Here is a 25566-nt window from a genome sequence, read left to right on the forward strand (position 1 = left end):
ATTTTATCACCACCTTTGCTGTCTGGGAGCCTTATTTTTTCTAGGATGCACCATCTAAACTCTTCTGGACCGTGGTCATTCTCCCTAAAGTGTTTGACTAGGGGTGCCAGGGTTTTGTTGGTGCGAATGGCTGAGCGGTGTTCTGTAAGCCTGGTTTGTATCGGTCTAGATGTTTCGCCGACGTATCCAAGTTGGCAGGGGCAAAGGATCAGATAAATGCAGTTGGCTGTTTTACAGTTCCACATGTCGGTAGCATTAAACTGACAACCATTGTGTACAAAGGATTCTCCTGTTATAATATTATTGCATGATTTGCATGAGGAGCATCTCACAGTTCCTTTTACTGGGAAGTTGTTATCGATTGACCTTTGAGCAAATTCAGAATTAGCTTCTTTGATGGTAAATCGAGAGTGTACAATGAGGTCTTTAAGATTTTTGTTCCTTTTATGGGCAAACAATGGTTTTTCCAATTTTTCATTAGTTGGATTAGAATTTAGTATGTGCCAGTTCGAGTTTATAATTTGGCGAACAGTATTGTCTTTAGTGGAGTGTTTGGTAATGCAAACCAATTTTTTATTATCTGAGATAGGCTTTGGTTTAAGGAGTGAATCTCGGTCATAGTATCGTGCCCTCTTGTAGGAGTCTCTGACGAGTCTATGTGGATAGCCTCTATTCAGAAACTTCTGCCGCATGGTGTTTGCTTGAAGGTCGAAGTCTGCTAGACTGGAGCAGTTCCTTCTCACCCGGAGAAACTGGGAGAAAGGAATGCTCTCTCTTTGACACCGGGGGTGAAAACTTTTAAAATGTAGGAGGGTATTCCTCGCAGTGGGCTTGACGTAAAGATCTACAGCCAGTTTGTTGTGCTGATGCTTAATGATAATATCCAGAAATTCTACCTGGTTATTATCGAAATGGGCAGTAAATTTTAGATTTGTGTCTACCAGGTTAATCCATTCTAGAAACTCACATAACGAGTCTTTCCCACTGGTCCAGATAAAAAAGATGTCATTAATGTATCTGGACCAGTGGGAAATAGACTCGAAGAATGGAGCTATTTCATTGTGGATGGCTTTAGTTTCAAAAGCTGCCATGTATATGTTGGCAATTGAGGGGGCAACTGAAGCCCCCATACTCACACCTCTGGTTTGACGGTAGATCGTATTACTAAATTCTACAATGTTCTCCGACAACACAATACGAAGAAGTTCTAAGAGAAATTCTTTGGAACAAGGAATATCAAAGTTGTCAATGAACCAGCTAGTCGCTGACAATGCTTCTTGCTGGGGGATATTGCTGTACAGCGCTTCAATATCCATCGTTACTAGAAGATCTGTGCATGGATCAAAGGGTATATTCTCTATTTTTGATATCATGGAGCCTGTGTCCTTGATGTACGAGGTGATTTTTGGTATATGGGGACGCAAAATTGAGTCCACAAATTTAGAGAGAGGTTCGGTATTAGTACCTATTGTAGATACGATAGGCCTATATGGTGGATCTGTGATATCTTTATGTATTTTAGGCATCCCATAGATGCATGCTGTCTTGTGTTGATGGTGGTTAAGGAAATCAAATTCTTTTTGGCTAATGTCTCCTGCAGTAAGTGCAGCAGTGGTAAGATTACGAATTTTTTTTTGAGGTTGACATCAAAGGGTTACCTCTTATAGGGGTATAAGTGGTAGTATCAGAGAGCATAGTCTTCATTTTGGTTTCGTAGTCCTTGGTATCTATTAGGACAATACCGCCCCCTTTGTCACAACTTTTAATGACTATGGTGTTATCTTGTCGTAAACTTTTAAGGGAGTCTGATTCTTCTCTACTGAGATTGTAGATTGGTTTCGGGATGAAACGGAGAGCTTTCTCAAGTTGTTGGAGAACAACCAGCTCGAAAGTAGCGACCTCAGGGCCTAGTTGGTCTAATGAGGGGTTAAAAGTGGATGGGAGGGATAGTTGTCTGGTGTCTTGAGACTGTTCATTATTATCTAATTGAGAGGAGAAGAATTTCTTAAGTCTGATTCTACGGAAGAAAGAAATAATGTCTTTCTGAAATTCAAAAATGTCAAGATGGGAATGTGGGACAAAGGACAAACCTTTAGACAAAAGAGATTCTGTATGGGGATCTATAGCTTTTGAGGACAGATTAAAAATCGGGATTACATCCCTTGTCCCCAATATTGGCGGTTGCGTGTCTCGCGAATAAATTGGGGTTCCTGAGGCTGATGTTGATGGGAATGTTGGTGTTGATGTGGATATTGCTGCTGGTGATGGGCCTGTTGGAAGTTGCCCCTGGTCTGATTCTGAAAGTGGACTCTCGGACGTCCTCGCCGTGGGCCCCTGTTGGATAAAAAAGGCTGTTTTGGACGAGGACCATTGTACTGGTTGGAATTACTTTCTTGTTCATAGTAGTTAGAGGGACCTTCATTCGCTGAGTCCGAAGAATCAGTAAAGTTGTTCACTCTCTGAGGTGTTGATCTTGTGTCATCCACATAGTGGTTTTGTTTATAAAAGTCTTGCCTCAGGTAGGGATAAGTACCTTCTAAGGTGTAAAAACGTTTGTCCTTAGTTAGTTTATCGTTCTTACGTTTATTTAGATAGGCACTAAAGGATTCCAACTCTTTGTTGGCTTCCTCGATTTTCTTCATTGCCTCTTCTATACTACCAGCCGCTTTGAGTTTGGTTTCTAGGGCATCAATTTCCTTTTTGATGTCAGCAGCTAGTTCTTTGGCTGTCTCAATGATAAGAATCATCAAATCCCTTGAACACCTATTTGCAATGAGACTCCATTTTTCCAAGAAAGGTCTATGGTTGACAAAAAGTCCCGGTATATTGCGAATTTTTAACCCCATGGGAATCATACAATTTTTAAGATATGCCAGCATAAATTCCCCGTGTGCTTCCATACGGGTCAATTTCTTTTTTAGTTCAATGAGATTTCGGCTATCCTCATTGTTTGGTATGTTAGAGGGGCCCCCATTGGTAGAGTTGATATTAGTTCCAACTAAAGAGGCAAACACTTCATCTGAGAAGCCGAATGTTGGTAATTGGGCCATAATGTATAGATAACAAGGTTGTTAGTCAGGCTAGATATTGATGGAGTCTAACAACGCAAAGTACTGACACTAGTTGATAGTCTTGGTAATGATACAAAGCACAGAAAGGCCCTACACAGACAGGCTGTGGGTAAACAATGGCGAGAAAAGCAAGGACCCCCTGGGTATCAATAATACACAGATTCCTAGGGCAGGGTATAAACCAATATGAATTCAAAAACCTAGGCCATCCACAATAAGTGACCATACATGCTGGGACCAATGGAGAAGAAGAATTGCCAAAAGATAACGTGTATATTAAAAAATTATACATTTAATTAAACATAGGTAAAAATCATATAGAGACTCAAACTGATAAGTCAAACTATATGATACAATAAAACAGTGACATATATATTACTGGAGCAAAAACATCCAATACATTCATTAAAAAGCAATTACATCTTAGAAACAGTGTATACCCTGACTGATTTTAACAATATTATACAAAAACGACAGTTGCACTTATTAGAAAGTTATACAAAGGACTCGACGCGCGTTTCGGCAGTAGGAAAACTGCCTTCCTCAGGAGTCGTTGGTGGAACTCTGTGAAGAATTTTATAAAGAAAGGATGTTATACTTAGCAGTGCATATATATTCTTGTACATTTTCACACTTATCTGATTATATATCCCTTTGCATATTTACAAACTACATAATCCATGACAACTCTTTATTTAGCCAAGGTCCAGACATACTGATTAGTCACTTAGTGTCCTTTACTAGACTGATGCAAGTTACATCTTTAGTGCAGTACTTCAGTTAAAACAGAGAAAGTCAACGTCATAAGTTGGCTACATTGTAGGTATTGTCATAAATAGATTTCACATACACTTTCTCAATGTTGATTTCAATTCACGGATTCTTTACATATTGTGAACATAAACTAGATATAGGGTTCATATATGTCAATTCACTTACATTGATGATGTTATATCATATAGTGCTCATGTCAAAGTAATCGATGATAACTTCCTTTTGATTATCGCAGATAGTGCCAACCAGTACAAAGAGCCAAGTGGTAAGATTGGTACCTGATTATAAATGAAAATTATGATGGGATAAGCTACATGTTTAAAAAAATACGGAAAACGCTTTGCTCACAATAGGTTAAAAAGGCCAGTTACTTAGTGTCACCGAATGTGGTCTTGTATAGGAAGGAATGGGGTGTCTATGTTAGGTGATTGTATATACCATACCATACCAAACTCTCTTCTGTCTGTAGGAAGATCTCCCACTACTGATAATTTCTACTTCTCATGTCCATGGAAGTGCCTTCCCAGTGTGTTCTTGCGGTTAGAGTGTTTGCCTTTTATTGCAGTATTATCCATGTACTTGTGTTTGGTACCCTCTTGCAACTTGCACTCACCACTTTGCCCCTGTAACACACGGTGTGCTTCCTCTCACAGGTTTTTTACCTTTGATACTTGCACAAGTGCTACTTTTGCCTACGTAATCGTTTGTTCTTGTGCTTGAGTGTGTAACATATACTGTAGTATTATACCACAAATTATACTCTATTTTCTCTTGTAGCCTGCACACTTGTCACTTTTCCCTCCTGAGCACTTTTTACTACCTCATGTATTTTTGGTAGCCCACATTTTTACTACCTCATGTATTTTGTTTGCTCACAAGTGTCACAATTACCTTGTCTACCTCATGTATTTTTGGTTTCTCACAATTTTTACTACCTCATGTATTCTTGGTTGCTCACAATTATCACTTTACCGTATGTAACATAACGAATGCCTCTGCAATCTGTTGCTCGTGTAACGCTCTCAGTTTGTATCTTTTCTGTTCCTATTGTGAAGCGCTCTGACACCTTCGGGTAAAGTCCGCGCTATATAAAATTGCATAAAATTGCATAAATACCATTCTGTTAGGCACTTAAATACAGCTAATCTCGTATCTAGATATATTGTTGCCGGTAAGTCAAACCGTTTTAGCATATATAAAGAAGGCAGGGGGATTTTTTTCGCCCATAGTAATATCGAAAGAGAGCCCATTACTCTAAGGGAAATATCTTAAGTAAGTGGATAGATGGGTTTACTGTCAGATAGAAAAACAGTTACCTATTAATGTTACCGCATAGAAGTACTGGCTTACAATGGCTTCATGTTGGTGTTCAGTGGATGGAGATAATAACTGTAGGCAAATACATAAAAAGATATAGATAGATCATAGATTGTTTCTATTACATGTCTGTTTTTCAAAGAAAAACATAGTGGTGCAGCTCATAAGGCTTAAAGTACTTAGTTGGTTCAACATAAAAAAGTCCTGGAAGTTACCTCCAATATCGTTTGTGTAGATGTTTCAATAGGGGTTCATAGAGATGACTGGATGTAGTGCCGGATAAAAAATGCCCCAAGCATTGGATAAGCTAGAAGATATGAAAAAGAGGGGGGTGGAGGGGACACGACGAGCATTAGGAGTGACCAGTACTAGCTCTGTATGTGCCAGGGTTTACAAAACACTCGATAATTTGGGAATTAAGGATGGAATTTAGCATGTATGTAGACCTGCTAATATTCATTAGGTCAACATGAATATAGTAAATAATTACCTCCTAAGTGCGTAACTTAGTGCCGACAGCAAGGTGGTGCTGTTCCGCTTTAAAACACCGATCGGGATGCAAACGGTTGCAGAAACGCTCGGTTCCGTGAACGGGTCGTTTCTATGGGGAAAGATCGTAAATTCAGTGAAAAACTGATTAGATAAATAACAAAGAGGGAAGCCCTATGTAGCGATTCCTATGGATCTCGCTATGTCAACCGGATACTTTTCTTACCTGGTTGGAATTGCATCAGGTTTCGTTGAAATTGCTGGAACCAGTTGATCACGTGTTACATTGGTGTAGACAGGTGTTTCAGGACAAACTGGTATTTGGGTTTCAAGAGGAATAAGTTCCATAGCATCATTGCTTAGTCCTTCATTTCTCACTTCTGACCCCTTGAAGGTGATGAGTCTTTCAGTTTGAACCTCTTGGATAATAGCTAGAGGAGCGCGTCTGCTACTTGGTCGGAGTGCACATGGCCTCCTGCTTAGTATCGGCCACACAGTGTGGTTTGTTGAAGTCGATGGACACAAATCTTTTCTCCTTTTTACTTGCAAGGGGCGGCAGCTGTACAGTTCTTGATCCTTGGATGGCTAGGACAGGTACTGGTAGTCTGTAAGAAGGCCCAAATTCCTTCTTGTCCGTGATCTTCTCTCTGACTAGATCCCCAAGCTTTGGGATCCAGACAGGCCTTGCTGGGACGGCTTGTTGTTCCCCAGTGGTGGTTGGCTTCAGGAACACATTGCTTTGTTTCTATCTTAGTTCATTTAAGTCCTGTAAGGCAGCCAAACGATCTTTGGTATCTAAAAGTTTATTTTCCACCACTGTACCTTTATATTCAAGGTCTAGGACCAACATTCTTATCCCAAATAGGACCTCATATGGAGAGACACCCCCTAGAGAACTTCTTAGCAAGGTATTTAATGAGCGTTAAACCCCATAAAGATGTTAGACCCACCCCTCACCCGAGCCTAATACCCTAGCTGTTATAGACTGCTTTATGTTCCGGTTTTTCCTTTCCACAACAAAATTAAAATTTCCCTCAGTATGGAACGGAGAGGAGTACCACAATGCTATGCCCGAACTGGCCATAGCTTGCTTGCAAGCTTGAGAGCTAAACGCAGGGCCCTGGTAAGAATGTAGTGTGCCAATTGTGTATGTGCTGATAAAGACTCGCAAATCTTTTATAACAGTTCGAGCGTCAGCTGAGCTCTGAGGCCACATCCATAGGAAGCTTGACCAGTGTTTGTGGGACTGCATTAGTCCAAAAGGATGCATGCACATAGATAGTCTAATGCTGTTTAACAATGGTGTCTGTACTGGGCTGGCTATGTCATAGCCAGGTGTCTGGTGGCGTTCTGTACTGCGATCTCTATTGCAGTCTATACAGCTATTGATGAAGATGTGAATCAGTGTATTCATCCCAGGCCACCAGTACATCTCTTTTAATGTTAATATTGTTTTAGAGATCCCCTGATGAATCAGACCCTTTCCCAGATGTGCTTCACAAATCAAAGCTGCTCTATGTTCAATGTTTGGAAATACCCTATCCCCACTCCAGGGATTCGAGCAAACAGAATGTTGTTCGCATCAATTTTATATGAGTATTTGAGTGGAAAATTTTTAGGTAATGCTACACCACTGCCTTTGCTTGAAGCATTGTCAGCCAATAATATCTCACTATCTATTCTTGTTTTTGAATGAGTGATCGCAGCTACGGAAGCCTTTTGCACAGCCCCCTTCGTGGCTTCGTCAGCCAATGAATTCCCTGCAACGTGAATGCCATCACATTGATGACTCAGCGTGTGCATCACGCGAGTGATTTGTAGTCTGTCTCGCAACTGAACTACTTGTTCCCAAAGCGTTTTTTGCTTGATTGTGCCACTTTTTGCATTTTTGAAAACTTTTTGAAGCCAATTCTGCAAATATTCATTATATGATTGAACACAGTAAAAAGAATCGTGCACTATAAGTGTGGGGTCTTCGCGATCCGTATTTTCAAGTGCCATTTTGAAAGCTCATAGTTCAGCTCGCTCTCTCTCCTAGTGATTGAGTGTTTTTGACCATCGGTCGGAATTTACCATCGCGCATACGACCTTTAACGATTGCGTATCCTGCACTATAAGCCTGCTTACTTTCCATAGCGAGTTGTGCTGATCTGTCAGTATAAATTATACATTTGTACTGAGCAAGAGGGAGAATCTCAATAGGCAGAGGACATTCATGTTCGTGTTGCAGGAATGCTTGTGTTTTTAAATACGGATCAAAAACATATTCAACATCTGTTGTAGCAAGAGAATTAACCCATTGTATCCATCTTGGATGTAAAGCTTTTACATTCGAAATGCTCGCTTGTGTAACTGCCTCTAAGGCTGGTACTGGAATCATGACAATTATGCGTTTCCTCTGAGCTAGAGCTCTTTCTTTTGCTACAGCTGTTTAAAATGCTGTCAGAATTTTTTCTGTTGAAGTAAAGCGCATTTCCGCTTGTGTAACAAATGTGATTTGTATGCAATTGGTACCTTTTCACTATCATTAAAAGTTAAGTTGGTGAATCTGCATTGACCAGGAAAATTCGGATCACTAGATTGCGTATGTTTACGTGTTTCTGTAGGTGATTTGTTGCTAACATGTCAGCTTGAAGTGAACACAATATTTCTGTATGTTCTTGTGTCCAATTTTTTACTTTAAAATCAGGTTTGATTAATTCGTAGAGAGGTTTAACCCATTCTGAGTAATTTAGAATGTAAGTTCTTCCAAAGTTCAGGAAACCTAGAATCAACTGTAAAACTTTCCGTGTTTTTAGAGGTTGGAGCAGCGCACACTTTTCTAAAAACTTGGCTGCCAGGCTTTTGCCTTCACTTGAAAGCTCATATCCTAGGAAAAGGACATTGAGATGGGCAATTCTTAATTTTTTAAAATTGAATTTGTGACCCTCAGAGGCGAAGCCCAGTATAATGGTATTCACCCTGTTCAAGTGTCTATCCAAGTCATCGTCTGTCAGATAGATATCATTGACATATGACAATGCCTCGTCATCATAAATTTGTAGTAACTCTGTTACTCATGCTGAGAATAATCCTGGGCGGTTCTTCAACCCTTGTGGGAGTCGACAAAAGTGACGCTGGGTCTCCAATATTGAGAAAGCTGTCAAATACCTACTTTCAGGTGCTATGTTTTGACAAAAGAAAGCATTTGAAATGTCTAATGTGGTTTTATATTTTTTACGCACAATGTTATTCATTAATGCTGGACTATGTGCGTTTTGCACTGCAAATGTTTTTGAACAAGTGTTCAGGTGTCTGTGATCCAAAACTAGACAATATGTGTTGTCAGGTTTGGAAACAGGAAACAAAGGACTGTTCATTGAGGAGGTGCATGTTTCAATCACCCATTGTTATTCAAGTTGATCTAAGATCTCCCTGACCTGACTTCTTGTTCAATTGGATGCTGCTTTTGTGCAGTTGGTTGATTTTTTAATTAACTGGATCTTGTGGTGAGGTGAGTCCTCATCCCATCCCACATGATTTATGTATAATGCTTGGGCTTGGGCAACTGCCTATTTCCTGGCATAAGTGTATTTTAAATGTACTGGAACATGGTTGGAGAAGGCTGGCATAATGATGTCTTCGCCATGTGGGCATTCCCTGACACATTCTGGTGGCCAGTCTTGTTCTGCTGGAGGTATATCATAACCCTTTGAAAGTCTCTCCCAAAAGAGTACTTTCACTTTTCTTGGTATGTAATTATGTATCCCTCCATCCAGAGTGTTATTTCATATAACCTTTGTGGAAAACTAACCCTAGTGTCTACAGTTTCAACTGTGATGTACTCATTCAAGTCCACTGTCTCTATAAGTTCCTTCAGGTTCCGGCGAGCTATTGTTACTTCTGTAATGTAAAGTTATGTAATGTAAATAGGCTTTTATATAGAGCAACCTTCACTCCACGCTAAAACGGAAAAACCAGATATGATGGGAGCTCTGGTTAACAGCTCAAGTGAGAGGGGCCGAGCACTCAGATCAGGGCTTTACACAATCAGGAGCACTGTAAATCCAGATCTTAAGTGTTTTCCTATAAACAGATTCGGAAGCGATTTGGCGAAGATGGGGGGGAAGTTGATTCCAGGTCTTAGATCCCATGACTACCAGAGATTTCCCTCCCTTTGAGATCAATCTAAAGGTGAGAATGGTCAGCAAGTTTGCATTTGAAGATCTTAAGTTACGAGATGGGAAGTAGCGCTTGAAACTCTTTTGAAGATATTTGGGACCTCGTGAGTGAAAGGCCCTAAAAGTTATGATTAGGACCTTAAACAGAACACGTTTATGAATTGGCAGCCAGTGTAGGATATCCAATGCAGCTTTGGCAGAGGATTTCCTGGGCCACCTCAGCACCAGCAGGCCAGCTGCATGCTGGACCATCTGCAACTTATGCATGACCGCTTTATTGGTTCCTGCAAAAAGGCTGTTGCAGTAGTCCAGCCAAGATGTTATAACGGCAACCGCCACCATTTGTCTGGCTGAAAGAGGTAGCAGGTCAAATAATTTTCTCAGACCTTTAATGATGTTGAAACAGGTACCTGCTACAGCCAAAGACTGTTGTTTAAAAGACAGAGTGGCATCAAACTTGATTCCTAGATGCCAGGCAGTATTGCAGGGGGTGCGGTGGCATCTTCAGGCCACCACTGTTTGGGAATGAAGAGATTTTGTTGGCCAAAAGGCAGAATTTCTGTATTGTCCACATAAGAGATTGTGTTATTCTTGGAGGACGATTTTAAATTGATCAAGGGGGCCATATATACATTAAAAAGAGTCGGACTCAGGCTGGATCCCTGGGGGACCCTTGACATGAGAGCTTTTTCTTCGGAGCTAAACTGCTCTAGAGTAATAACGTGGCGCCTGTTTTGTAGGAAGTTCTTAATCCACTCCAGTACATTCCCCAGTATGCCAGATGTTGCCAAACGGTCTACAAGAATGGCACGTGAGACTGTATCAAAGGCCGCGGAGAGGTCCAATAATACCAGAACTGCCTTCTTGCCCTGATATAAAGCTGTAAGTAGGGTTTCCGCGGTGAACAGGAGGGCGGATTCTGTGGAATGTTGGGCTCTAAAACCTGATTGATTGGGGTGCCAAACGTTGCTATCCTCTAAAAAATTGTTGAGTTGCTTGTTCACAAATTTTTCAGTAAGCTTGCACAGGTTGGGTAAGAGTGAAATAGGACGGTGGTTGGAAAGGGTTGTGGGAACTGCTTTTTCTGAAGTGGTTTGACCGCCGCTAGTTTCAATGCTATGGGAATCTTTGCAGTGCAAAGTGAGGAGTTTATTATATTGTTAATGATAGGATTGACAATATCAATAAGGGCCTGTTATAAAATGGGGGGGGCAGGGGTCAAAAGGAGAACCTGATTTAATAGACAATATGGCCAGGCGAGTTTCGTCCAGGTTGATGGGAAGGAAAGTTTTCATACAGGCTATATTTGTGCCTACTCTGATCCCCTCATCTGAGATTGATGGCGTAGGATGGGGAAAATCTTTGATAAGAGTCAACACTTTTTCTTCAAAAAAGTCAGCTATGGTGTTATAAAGGATCTGGGAGAGGGGATTTCTTAAAGCAGACTTTTAGGGTTCGTAAATAGATTTACAATCTTGAAAATCTCATTCTGTTTATTATTGGTGGTTTTTATAGCTTCCGTATAATAATTTATTTTAGCGGTCTTGATCAGGGCATGATATTTTCTCTGTGTGGATTTGTAGTTCATTGCTTTCATAATTTCGGTGCCACCTTTGTTCTAGTGCCCTTACTTCACCTTGCTTTTCTTTTAAAAGCTGTGAGAACCAAGGTACGGACAGATTTTTTTTAGGTGGCCTGTGACTAGAACTGTGGGACCTGACTGATTACTTAATCCAAGCATCCAATGTCCGAAAAGCTGGTTGTCAGTTATAGGGTTTCCCGTCACATTGGGTCTGCTTTCGAGGGCTTTGGGAATAAGATCAGGTAGTCCTATGATTGATTTCCAGCAGGGTTTAACCTGCTGGGAATTTGTAGTTTTGCCTTTGCCTATATGACTATCCTTAATCAAAAGTTCAAAGGGGTTGAATTTATGATCAGACCATGTTTGCGTAAGTGGAGGTTTTACTTTGAGAGATTCCAGATTAGAACAGATGCAGTCCAAAATATGACCTGCACTCTGTGTGATATCAAGGGTGAGTTGTTGTAGGCCAAGAACACTCATTATATCCTTAAAGCAAATTGCCCCCCTGATCTGTGGGGGAATCAAGGTGAAGATTTATATCGCCTAATAGCTTGAAATTAGAAAACCTGAGGGCCAGGTTGCTAACCACCTCCCCAATACTTTCTAGGAACCCATTGTGCGGTCCTGGAGGTTGGTAGACTAATGCCCCTGCAAAGGTGAAAGAATCATGAACCTGCATGCGAAAACCGGAATGTATGTCGTTACAACGCATGCTTTTTCCACGCAAGCCTTTACAACCTAGGTTTTGCTACGCAAGTCGTTACGACTTGCGTTGGGGGGCGCTGGATAGTGATTAGTTTAATTTACTATTCCAACTCCAGTCCCCATGGATAGGAGGGAAGGTTTTGGATAGTAAATTAAACTATTCCTTATCCTACAGCGCCCTCCAGTGCAAGTCGTTGTAACGACTTGTGTTGTAATTCCTGCGTTGTAAAGGTACTGCATGGAAAAAGTTTTGTTGTAAAGGATGTTTCCCCGAAAAACGATACTTTCAGCTCCTTTAAGATCCGGAAGCTGCTCTATTGTGCATTTCAGGGTATCACAATAGATTATTGCGAGGCCACCTCCGCGTTGTTCTGATCTATCTGCCCTTTGAATTAAGTAACCAGTAGGAAGGGTGTTCACAATATCTGAGTTACACCAGGTTTTTAAGTATGTCTCAGTTATAAAGAGACAGTCTAGTTCACCCTCAGTTATTAGATCAAAGATATGCAGTGCATGTTTACACATAGATCTTGCATGTATAAGCCACCCACGTAGGCCTCTAAGGGGACCCTTTTCTAGTGGTGTCCGTGCTTGAGTAAAATTGAAAGAGCTTTTGCAATAGTTACAGCTTATTGGCCCCTCCCAGGTGGCCACATTAAGGGCCTGATGCCATTTATTTGGACCCTTATTCAAAGATAATATAAGGTCCCTAGGGAGAGATTGTTTTGGTCCTGGTGAGGCAGCGTGTCTGGCCCTAGGTCTGGTTGTGGCGTGGACGGGCGCAGGCGGGCTTGCCTTTGGGCGTGCCTGCAGCACTGTCCAGCATTGTCTTTTTTATATTACAGTGGTAGTGTTGGTACCCTGTCCCTTGGATAGCTGAGCCCTCCCTTTGTTATTTCAAGAATGGCATTGTCTGAGTCCATTCTCCATTTTTGAGTTGTGTTCTCAGAATTCTCGGCCTGTCTGATCTTCAGACCTGCTACCTTTTTCTTGGTGAATTGAGGTTTTGATTTGTTTTTCTGAACGTGTTGATCGTCTTTGGACTTCACGCATTCTTCTTTTTGATCTGACCGTCCTCTTCTTTCATATGTCTTTGATGATATCTGTACCTGTCAGGTTTTTTCAAATTATCTCTATTCCTGAGGTTATACCTCCTTTCAGAGGGCTCCTTTTGAGGAGACCTACCTCGGGATTGAGAACGTTTCTCTTTTGAATGTTGTTTGTTATTTTCCCACTTATTTTTGGAAGATGTAGGATTTTGTTTAATAGCGTTCTTTTCAGGAACTCCGTACAGTTGTGGTTTCAAAGGTTTTCCACCCAAACTGTCTCTGCCTAATCCTTCAAAGGATTTTTCTATTATTCTTGTTGAAGTTCTGTTACATCAAATTCCCTTAAGCTTTGGCGGGTTACCACTGATGCTGCCTCCCCTTTCTTATTAGATAGTATTATTGTTGAGACCTGGTCGAAATTTTTCAGTAATTTCATACCTCAATTCAGAGTAGGCTCTGCCCCATATTCATTTTGAATTTGTTTCAGGACATCAGGTATTACCGCAATAGACAGAACACCATGTGTTTTAGTATAGATGGCAGCAAAGACTGTGCCCCAAGTGGTGCAGTCTTCCAGATGTGGTGTGATCCCCATTGGTAAACAAATTGTTAGGATTTTGTGTTTCTCAGAAGGGCTAGCATTAGGAAATACTGCTTCGATTTGAGTCATTTTCTGAGCTATCCAGAATGGAATTCGTTCACGTTTTGTGGGCATTTTACCCATAACTGTGTGCAATGTTTGTCAAGTAATTTTTAGTGTATACCCCTGGTGAAGGGTTTTATTTGGAATGGTCAAGGGTGGCTGGACTGTGAAAGTCCACATGACATATTTGAGTGAGTAATTCCTCATTTTACATCTCTTCAATGTCAGGATGGGGTGTGTTGCCTTCTAAAATCGGCCATGTTGCTCCTGGTCTACCTAGTGGACCGAGCCTGGTAATGTGATTATAATGTTTTAGGGTGCCTTTAAATTAGAGATTATGCTCCTAGTATGTGAGTGGAATTTCAATATTCTCGAAAGGAATATATTTCTCCGGTGGTTTATCTTCTTTGTAGAAGTGAAATACTTTTGTTACTGGATTTGATTCTGGGAATACTATCCATGAATAGAATACCACTGTCTGAAAAGATTCATGTGCCTCTATCACGAAAACTGCTCTACCACCTCTTGGTGTTAGGCCATGTTTTATAAGTTTTAGAGTGATGGCTCTCCTTAAATTTTGAGGGATGTTTATAACATCCTCATCGGTTTAATTAATACCTGTATGATTAAAAGCTGTTGCTACTTGGTCAGCTGCAGCGTCACCGGTCACGGTATTATTATTCCTGTTAAGGGACATTGTTTTTGAAAAATGTTGAACAAGTTTCAAGGAAACAAAGATAAGGTGCACAATATTTTGGAACACTGTATCCTTCAACGTTGAACAAACCAAACAACTAATACATAGGATTTGCGTCCCACTCAGCTACGGAGGGTATTAACCATATCCACTCCAGATGTCTTATGGAGCATTATGAGTAAGGGTCTCTGAGAAAAGCACAACTGAGTTACTTCAGTATCTAGCATTAAATTAGTGCCTTACCAAACCATTGGGTGCCATGTAGTGTAGTTTCTATTTCCCTTATAGGCTCTGCGCATTGGAATAATATGCACTATAGTTTTTTTTGCATAGGACTGAGGTCAGTATGCCCCTATTGAGTATATTAGACTTAATTTCTTTGTGTGCCAGCTAACTCAGAGGTCACTATAAACTTCTTGAATAAACAAGAAAGGAGTAGTTTCTGACAACTGCATAAACATGACAACTTTGTTTCCCTTAGAATCAGAATAGTCTCAGAATCGTGGAAACAATAGATAACAGTTCCACTCAGTAAATCGTGCAAGCTTAGTTTCTTCAGAGTTACACAGAAATAGATAGATGGGCGTTTCAGTAAAAAGATTTACTGAACAGTCTTATTTCTCGTGCAAGCGATATGAGCTGTTACAATTGCAAAACAGTATGCGAAATATAATACGTACAGCGCAAGCAGTAAGAAGAAATAATACTGCAATAGCATGGTCTTTCAGCTATGACATATATTCATAGATACATACTAAAATAACACAGGCTAAAATATGGATATTTATCTGATGCTTCTAACTAGTTCTACCCCAGTGTACCTAACCTAAGTGTGGTACGAGGTAAGAAGTGGTTGCCGAATTCTAAGTTAGTATTATGTTCTGTATGCCAAGAGTCCCTCTAGGTTCTAGTCGTCTCCATACCTTAGAATGAGAGAGGTTGGAATCTCTTTCCCGGATCTCAAACTCTAACAGCCTGCGAAGGGAGTAGGAACACCGAAAGCTGGAGTCTCTGCGAGCAGGGTGGACAGCGTCTGGTCAGTGCGTCAGGCTGGAATACGAATTCTCCTGGAGTTGTGGTTTCTTCAGAACTTGCCAAGGCGAGCCGTGTCTTGTATTCAAGCCGTGGCTTGCCTTGGTAAGGGAAGGTATATTTATACCTGGTAGGTGGCTAGGAATTTTAGCATTGACGTAAAGTCGGGCAGAGGAAGACGTCATGAATGAACCCTTAAGGAATTGTAGTTCATGCATGATAAATAAGTTCTTAAAGAAATCAATAATCCAAGCAAGGGAAATCCCAAAGGCTTAAGGTTCTGGTTTTTAAGACCTCGTCGAGACGTGGGATGGACGGATGTAGGTAACCATGCCTGTATTTGGATAGCATAGCTAATGCCTAAATAAGGACTGGGATTCTATGCCTAAAGAAGGACAATGTGAGTTGTGCCAATATAAGGACATGATTTGGGAAACCTATGTATGGGTATCTAAATCGGAACACAACAGTTCTTGTCAATGCATTGTAATGTTGCCGTACAGTGTTGTCAACATAATGGAGCGATGCGGCTGTGACAAAGACCTGTCTAGGTTGAAACACGTTGCCGGGAATACATTTACTTGAAGCTGAACGCTGAATGCAGTTTCTTTTGTGCTACACTGACTCATGAGGTACCACTTTTGCCATATATGTCAATATAGATTTATTTATACACTTGTACTGTAATACCAAGTATTGTACCTCCACCATGGTTCCTTCCTACCATCAACTGGTGAACCCCAACAAAACTATCCTTGTTATCCACCTCTGTTGGATGATCAGGTAACGTTGATTATAAATGAATATGCAGCTATGTTATGGAAATGTAGTAATGAAATGTTACAAATTTTACTCACAAAAACAAGGTAATAGGTGTCAATACAAGAATATATTTCTGCATTAAGCTCCCTGGCATCCACATGTGATTTTAAGCATATTAACTATGAGCAGATTTTACAAGATCAAATTCTAATGAAAACCAACAACAAAAAATTACAGGAAAAACTATGGGTGAGATTAGGCACCACACTGAATGCCACTATCGAAAACAGCAAAGGGTGTACAACACTCTAAATGTGTTGTTCAAGAAAGTTGTGGTGAGTTTATCTTTAAATGAAATACTTAACCTAGAAAAAATGATGACGACAGAACAAAAACGTATAATAATACATAGGAAGAAAACAAAGAGAACTAATTTACTATAGATGTGTTAGTCAATCACATCTAGGATACTTTAAAAATGTTCATGCATTGCATAAAATATACTTCAAGTGCTAAGAAAAGGCCATTTGAGAAAGGTATGTACAATTTTAAGTTCAAGATAGTGGATTTATTAACAGAAGACAAAGCTGAAATGCTGAGCTGAGACCTTGTCATTGTCGTCAGGTCGTTCTAAGTGTGGCTGATAATAATTATTTTACGTGCTAGAATAGGAGTCTTCATTCTATGTAGTGAAAATGGACGGCAACCCCCTGCCTGTTTTAGTAGATAAATGTACTTAGTTTACCATCTAAAGCAAAGAAGTGGAGGAGAAGAAATGGGATAATAGGAAATTGTATACACCCAATGTGTCTCTTGGTGTCCAAAGTGAATCTCACTGGTTATATCTCTCCAAATTTGTAATTTTCAGTCAGATGTACAAGAGGAAAGATGTATGTCTTTGACAAAGTACATTCAATACTGGTAAGAAATGTGAATTAAGTTAGACCTTTGGGTTATTCTCCCTGTCTTTATTATGAGTTCAGCAAACATAGATAATGGTATAATTGTTTTTAAGAAAGTTCACAAGCTGAAGAAAGCTCATAGAAAAGGCGGTATTTAAATTTCCCGATTGCAATCATACAGTTTCCCAAGTAATTAACGTCTCATGATTATACAGATCCCAATGCTGACCAAAACCTAATTCTTGCCATACTTGGTAGAGCCCTCTGGGCAGCATTAGACATCCTACTACACAATCTTGGATAGGGGTATAAGCACGATATGCTGGAATACCTTGTGATTTATAAAAAAGCTGAGTTCTAGCCGCTAATGCCAGTATGACCTTATATCTGGTCTTTTTAGGGAGTTTGGCTGATCGTAAAAAGTGGTGAGTTTTATGGCTCTTTACTTCAACATTTATATTAAAAAGAAGTTATCAAAAACCTAATTTTCCTCTCCTAGTTGCAATAGCAAATTGAGCAAAGAGGTCTGGTAGTAAGTTGGAAAATGTGGGAGCGCTAAACCTCCGTGTAACATCCAATTGTATTGTGGCTAGGGTAAACCGGGGGTGTTTATTATTCCACACAAACTTTCTTATCATTTTGTCCAATTCCTTAAAATAGGTTCATGGGATTTTCAAAAGAAGATTACTAAAGAAAAACATAAACAATTGGAACATTGACATTTTAACCATACAAACCCGTCCTATCAGTAATAGATTAGGCAAAACCCTCTTTTCTAATAATTTTTTCACATATGCAAAAATACTAGCCTAATTCAAAGAAAATAATTGGCCATCATCGTTTGTAACAAAAATACTTAGGTATCTGATTGGATGTGGCAATCGTAGATGTAAGGAAGCCGGGATATCAGAAGGCACAAAATTAAATGTAAGGATTTCAGTTTTAGCTTGGTTGATTTTATACACCCCATACCTTCGTGAAATTCTGAATTTCATCCAATACATTCTATATGTTAGACCCCCCAGCTTTAAGATATAAGATTATAAGGGCAAAAAGGGTTGATCTAGGAAACTCGGATCTCCCTCAGAGGTGTCGGCATTGTGGCAAAGTGGTTCGGGAGACTGACTTGGTAACAATCTCAGCTGGTAAACTAAAACCCAACTCGAATCCCGCTCCCAATGAACTAAGCTTTAGGGCGGGTCTATTAAACTGCAGGTCCCTCGTGAGGCACGCAGAGCTTATTTGGCTTATGCTGATGGACTCAGGGTGGGATACCCTGTTTCTGACAGAAACGTGGCTGAATGAAGACAATTTGACTACTATTGCCTTAGCGGTCCCCCAGGGCTTTAAAATGAGTTTTTCGAATCGGGGATGCAACAGAAGGGGGGGGGGAGTGGCGCTTATCTTTAAAGATAAATTCACACTTACATCCTCCCTACCGACCACCATTACAGGTATGGAAGGGTTACATTTCCGCCTGCAAGTTAACCCCCAACTATCCCTAGCTGGGATAGTTATATATAGACCTACTGACTGTATTGGGACCAGCACCAGTGAACTAATGGATTTTATTGTCCAAAGTTCTCTTTTTCATACCCACTCCATATTAGTGAGAGATTTTAATGTACATGTAGATAGCTCTAGCTGCCCTCTGGCGGCTCAGCTAATATCTACCCTGAGCGCTGCTAATCTAATACAAATTATCACCGGCCCCACGCACAAAGCAGGTCACACCCTGGATCTGATTTTTTACAATATTCAGGAAACCATAGCAGAGGCGCCACAACCACTGCTCTGGTCAGACCACTTTTTGATTTCTTTTGCTGTTACACTGCCTTTTGGCAGCCAGGCTGTGGGCAAACATTCCTTTTTTCATAGGAATTGGAAAATCCTTCGGCCTGACACCATTGGTCCAGTCCTGACTACTAATTCCCCTGTACTGACTGCTGATTCTAATACTGACGCAGTTGCACTGAATCGATGGATAGGCAATATGGTGGAGATTATTGCTCCAGCCAAACACACTCTGTCGTGTCGTGAATCCCCGTCAGCCCCGTGGTTCTCAACGGAGTTGAGGGCTGAAAAGTCAGCTTGCAAGAGACTGGAGCGCGCTTGGCGGGCAAACTACTGTGAATCAGCCAAAGATTGCTATAAAATAGCCATCCGGAAGCTGAAGAAATCTATAAGATTAGCAAAAAAATCTTTTTTTACCACTTCCATCCATCAAGCGGAATAATCTAGTAAAGAAGTTTTTAAAATAGTGCAGTCTTTTTTTAAACCCAATTGTATTGAAACAGAAATCACTCCATCTGAGTCCCTGTGTGAAGATATTTCCAATTTTTTTGATGACAAAATTAAGAAAGTGTATGGCACTTTCTCCCATTCCTGCCCCACTGAAATGGCAGACACCGATGAAATCAGCACACCCCCCCATGACCCTTAGCCAATTCCATCTGATTTCCATTATGGTGGCACTACAGGAAATAAAGAGGTGAAAATCCGGGGGACCGGACGATCCCTGCCCCCCCCTAAGCTCTGGAATATGATGTCTGAATCTATTGTGACCACTCTTCTGCAGATATGGAACACCTCTATAACATTTGGAGTGTTTCCGGACTGCTGGAAGCATGCTACGCTCCTCCCTCTGAAAAAAAAACCAACGGGGACCCGGAGGATCTTAGCAATCTCCGCCCTATTTCCTTATTGGCTTCTCCAGGAAAAATTATGGAAAAATTGATACAGCGCCAACTAAATAGTTATACGGAGAAGAGTAAGATCCTACATGAAACTCAATCAGGTTTTAGGGCGGGCTTTAGTACAGAGACCGCCCTGATTGAGGTTGCAGAGTCGGTAAGGTGGTCTTTAGATTCAGGGGCATCAGCTATGCTGGTGCTCCTGGATCTATCGGCCGCTTTTGAAACGGTGGACCATGTCAGACTTCTGCAGCGTTTGGGGGATATTGGGCTTCAGGATAAACACTGGGGTGGCTTAAGTCTTATCTGACTAATCGCTCACAGAAAGTGGCCCTGGGTCCCTATTGCTCCAAACCAAAGCGGCTGGGGTGTGGGGTCCCGCAGGGATCGGCACTCAGTCCGCTACTTTTTAATATTTATTTAGCTCCGCTCTTCACCCTGATTGCCAAATGGGGGGTCACAACAATTTCTTATGCTAACGACACCCAATTGGTGTGCCCCTATTCTGAAGTGTCGGAGACAAGTTTCGCCAGATTCAAAGGTTGTCTCCGCGATGTGGCCAGGTGGATGAACACTAATAAATTAAAACTGAATGCGGGGAAGACGGAGGTGATCTTCTTTGGGAAGGGTGATCGCCCCCCTTCTGACCTGTTGTGGCCATCTGAAATGGGCCCCGCGCCAGTCCCCAGCACAAAGGCTAAAAACCTGCAGGTAGTAGTGGGATGCTTAAGTAAACTGAGGAACCTGCGTACGTTCCTTATGCTCCTACCGGTTGAATGTCGCAAATTGGTAATCCATGCGACGGTTACCTCAAGGCTGTATTACGCAAATGGCCTGTACTTGGGCCTTCCTAAATATTTGATCCAGAAATTGCAGACAGTGCAAAATGCGGCTGTAAGGCTGTTAAAACACATTCCTTATAAACAACATGTCTCTCTGCATTTACGCAATCTGCACTGGCTCCCAGTGGCGAGCAGAATTAAATTCAAAGCCTTATCCCTGGCTTTTAGAGCGGTCCATGGAACCTGCCCCAACTATCTTAAAGAGAGACTCCCCAGGTATGCACAAGTGAGATCCTTGCGGTCAAATTCCTATTGCCAGTTGCGCGCCCCGCGAATCAGAAAAGTGAGTTTTGGTGGCAGGACTTTCTTGGCCAGCACGGCGAGGCTGTGGAACGCACTCCCACCTGCCATTCAGTTGGCTACATCAGACACTGCATTTAGAAAGCTAATAAAAACATGGCTTTTTACTCACAAGATCTGAGCAGTTGTTGCTTCTTTAGTACCGCAGGTATTGCTCACATAGCGCTGGGACACCTCCGGTTGAGGTAACTGTTCTCGCTCTATAAAAATCTGTATTATTATTATTATTATTATTGTTATATAACTTAATTCTTGCCACACTTTCCATGGGGGACACAATCAATAAACGAATACGAATGTTGACAGTAAGGGGTTCAATAAACAGAGAAAACAAAATAGGGGATAACGGACAACCTTAATGTGTGCCACGTTTAATACTCACCCTCCCAGCTTTTGTTCCATTGATGATAATTTTGGCTTCCGCCTGACTTTATAACTTTTTTAGCATATTTATCAACCGTAATGGGAAACCAAACGTATCCAAAATAGAAAATAAGGCACACCAATCTACCAAACCAAAAGCCTTTTCACCAATCATCATCAGACTGGCCATGTTAATCTTATTAGCAGAAAAACAATCAACAGCTTGCATTATAAAAATATGTATTGGCGGCCTTTCGATGTCTTGGATGGAAGCCAATTTGATCTGCATGAGCAATTCTTCTTTCCCAAATCTTCATAAACAGTATGTAGTCTGATATTAACAAACTGATAGGGCAGTAGGAATTTGGAACGTGAGGATCTTTATCTTTTTTAACGAAGCCTACAAGTACTGACTCTTCGAAGCTATTGGGGGTGTCTATCCTGTCCTTTATTTGATTAAACAGTTTTGTTAAGAAAGGAAGTAGTTATTCTTGGAATAGCTGTGATACTTCGACCAGCATCCCATCCAACCCACTATCTTTGGCGTTGGACACACTTTTATGTACTGTCAAAGTTTCTGAGATTCCTATCGGGCTACTGAGCATCCAGTATTCCGTTGAGATATCTGCGGTAGCTCCAGTAATTCAAGATAGGACCTCAATTCTGACTCTTTCACCGCCTATGTATCCGTATACATTTGTTTACAATGAGAGAGAAAAACCTCTGATATTACCTGTTTATCTTCTTCTAGTAGGCCAGTAGAAGGATTTCTGATATGACTACTTTTTTGCGCGCCTTCTGACTTTTTGTAGCCCAGGCCAGGACTCTGCCAATATGCTGGCTTTCATCATAGAACTTTTGTTGATACGCCTTGCTTCTCGAGATCTTCTTTAACAAAAAGAAATCCTTCAACTGGTCTTTAGCTTTTGATAATTCTTGCTGTTGTGCTTCAAAAATATGCTCTGCTGTTGCTGTTAAATTTACGTTTTGTCTAGCTTTCTCCACTGCTGTTTGTGTTGTTTATTTATACTGAACTTATAGACTATCGTCTGGCCTCTAAAATGCCTCCTAAACCACAAAAATTGGGGCAGTATTTGCATTAAACTGTGATAAAAAGTTTTGTTTCTGTCACCCAAGTATTATCTTCTAGTAAAGATTTATCAAACTGCCATCTTGCTCTCTTTTTATGCGTGATCCCTAACCTTAAAGTTAAAGAAACTTCAGAGTGACGAGAGAAAGAATTGGACAATATCTCGAATTCACCATTGGCCACCAGCTTATCCACTAGAAAAAAGTCCAACCGGGATGCCGTTCTATATCTTGAGGAGTAGCAGGTAATTGAGAAAAGCTGGGATGTCCCCACCTCCATGGGTTCGTTAATGCAAAGTCTATTGACAAACGTTTTATTAACTTTGCAGTTTTAGGCTTTAACTGTCATTTGTTATATTTGCGGTATCTAGTGCCAGATTCTGAATATAATTAAAATCACCCTCCAAGATCAATATACGGTACCTTCTGTATCTGCTACCATGTTGACAAATTTTCTCGCTGCAGTATCGCCATTATATTGCTGCAGGAGTAGGGCAAAACACTATAAAGCCTTGGACTGCTTTGGGTATAGGCTTCGGGTCTACTCTGGGTATTCAATGGATTCCAGAGGTACAGGAATCCTGTTCAGGAATCTTCTACCTTTTACAGTCAACAGGGTGTGGTGGAACACCTTGTGGTGCTAGGTGGCCCTGACTGGCACTTGGGAAGGTCAATCTATAAACCTCGGTTCACCATATGTCCCACCCAAACTTCATAATGTAATCCTGCCACAGCTTAGTGCTCTATACTCTTGGAGTTGCCCACTGGGATCCTCCTCTTGGGAGGAGATATGAACGTGGTGATCGGTCCTGCTTTAGATCAGCTGGGCACTACAGAGGACACATGATCAGGGAGATACTGATTTTATCTCAGCAATGGTTCTGATGGATCTGTGGAGAACCCAGAACCCCCATTTGAAATAATGCACATACTACTCGGCCCCACATGGGTCTTTTTCACACCTCAACTATTTCTTCAAACGTAACAACCAGATTGGGAGATTATTCAAGGGTCTGAGCTTTTAATGTGAAGAATTTCTGATCACTCCCCAGTAGGTTTCATATTTCGCTAAATTCCCTAGACTAGACCCCTGGTAATTACGAAATGTAGATGTTAGAGATAAATTGAACTTCAAAGAAATTGTGGAATCAGTGTCATCCCCATGCACACTCTGGGAACAGTTCAAGACAGTAATCTGAGGCCAGGCCCAGGCTTTGATTGGAGGGAAGAGAAAGACACCCTGGTTGCTAGTAAAACCATAGAACAGGAGATCCTGGCTCTGAGACGGGGAGTGCAGACCTCTGCCACAGGCTAGCATCATGACATCATGATGGGGGTCAGGGATGAGGAGGGAGTCTTACAGATGACAAACACTGCAATAGCGGATACATTCAGTTCGTATTATGTAGGTCTTTATACACCTGTTAACATTAGGTGGGGAGCTGACTACGGAGAGCTGGTGAGTGACTTCTCCCTCCCAACGCTCTACTGTAAAAAAAGAGGCACTCCTTGCAGACCTGGATGGCGTTGGGGCCCAATGGGTTGCCGGTTGAGCTATTTAAAGGGATATCCAGAAAAATAGCGAAGCCGATTTGGAGATGTTTCTGGCAACAAAGGAGGCTGGATCCTTGCCTGAGGACCAACAAACAACCACAATAGTGGATATACACAAGACAAGCAAGCCCCCTGAGGAATGTAGGTCGTCTAGACCAATCTCTCTTTTGAATGTGGAGGCAAAGGTGCTCTAAGAAAAAACCCTTGCGGCTAGACTCTCGGCTGTTCTTCTTTCCACCCTCCATGTGGATCAGGCCGACTTTATGCCACGCTAGAGCACTCAGCTTAATCGCCATACAAAGTACTGAGTTCTGCATATGACAGACGCGTCTCCGGCCCAACAGACTGCGTTGTTGGTGCTAGACATCTCAATGGCATTTGATAGCATAGAATGGCCCAACCTGTTTGCCGTAATACCCAGACTGGGATTCGGCCTGAAATTCTGTGCTTGGATTAAGTTACTATACCAAGTCCTGTTGGCTAGGGTGATGGTCAATGGAATGCTATCTCAGATTATTCCATTCTGCAGGTGTTCCCGGCAGGGGTGCCCACTATCACCCCCGCTTTTTCCACTGGTACTGGAGTTATTATGTGTCTGGATACGTGGCGATCCATTGTAACAGGACATTCTATCAACGGGTGGATGGGAGAAGTGCAACTCCCTATACCCAATGATGTAGTCCTGTACCTTTCCAGACTGTATGCTTCCATCACATGAATCCTACATATCTTCGAGCTCTTCAGGAGCTATTCATGTTACAGTACAAACTGGACCAAGTCGCTGGTGTTTTCCATGTTGGGTCCTCTCTGAGACTCCCGGCGAGGTGTGTGGCCCCTATTGTGACCAAAGGATTCAAGTACATTGGAGTCTTCGTGACACATGACCAATAGTTGTTTGTGGAGAGGAACCTCACCACACTGCTCAACTGACTCCATGCAGATGCAATGCACTGGCACACCCTCCCACTGTCTTTAATAGGTAGAGTGTTTTTTTATAAGATGATGGCCCTTCTGTGCCTTTTATATGTACTTCAAAATACGCCGTACCTGGTCCTACCTACCTTCTTAAGTAAATTGACCACGAGCTCTAGACATTACTCTGGCAGGGGGCATACCGGGTTTTGCTCTGCACAAACTACAGAGAGGGGTCTAAGAGGTGGACTGGCAATCCCTGATGTAAAAAACTACTATTGGGCCTAGCAAATCCTAATAGTTAACTACTGGGTGTATGCAGCTTGGGGAGAACCGGACTACAGTGTTGACACGGCAGCAAGGCCAGCCAGTAACTAAGATTCCATTCTGTAAGCCCGCTGGGAGAGGGCGGAGTTACCAGTACATACAGGAACCGTAGTGAGGTGTTGGACTGAGGCAAATTGATATCTTGAGTCGCACTCTAGGCTGACTGTCATGACCCCCCTCTGGCAGAGCAACCAGATGAAGGAGGTGTCCCGTCTATGGGGCTTCTCGCAATAGGCAAAGATAGGTATGGACGCATGGGACGTTACTTCCCTTTGATGCCCTTAGTCAGGAATATGAAATATC

The sequence above is a fragment of the Lissotriton vulgaris genome, chromosome 8, assembly GCF_964263255.1.
Source record: "Lissotriton vulgaris chromosome 8, aLisVul1.2, whole genome shotgun sequence".
Classification (NCBI taxonomy): Eukaryota; Metazoa; Chordata; class Amphibia; order Caudata; family Salamandridae; genus Lissotriton; species Lissotriton vulgaris.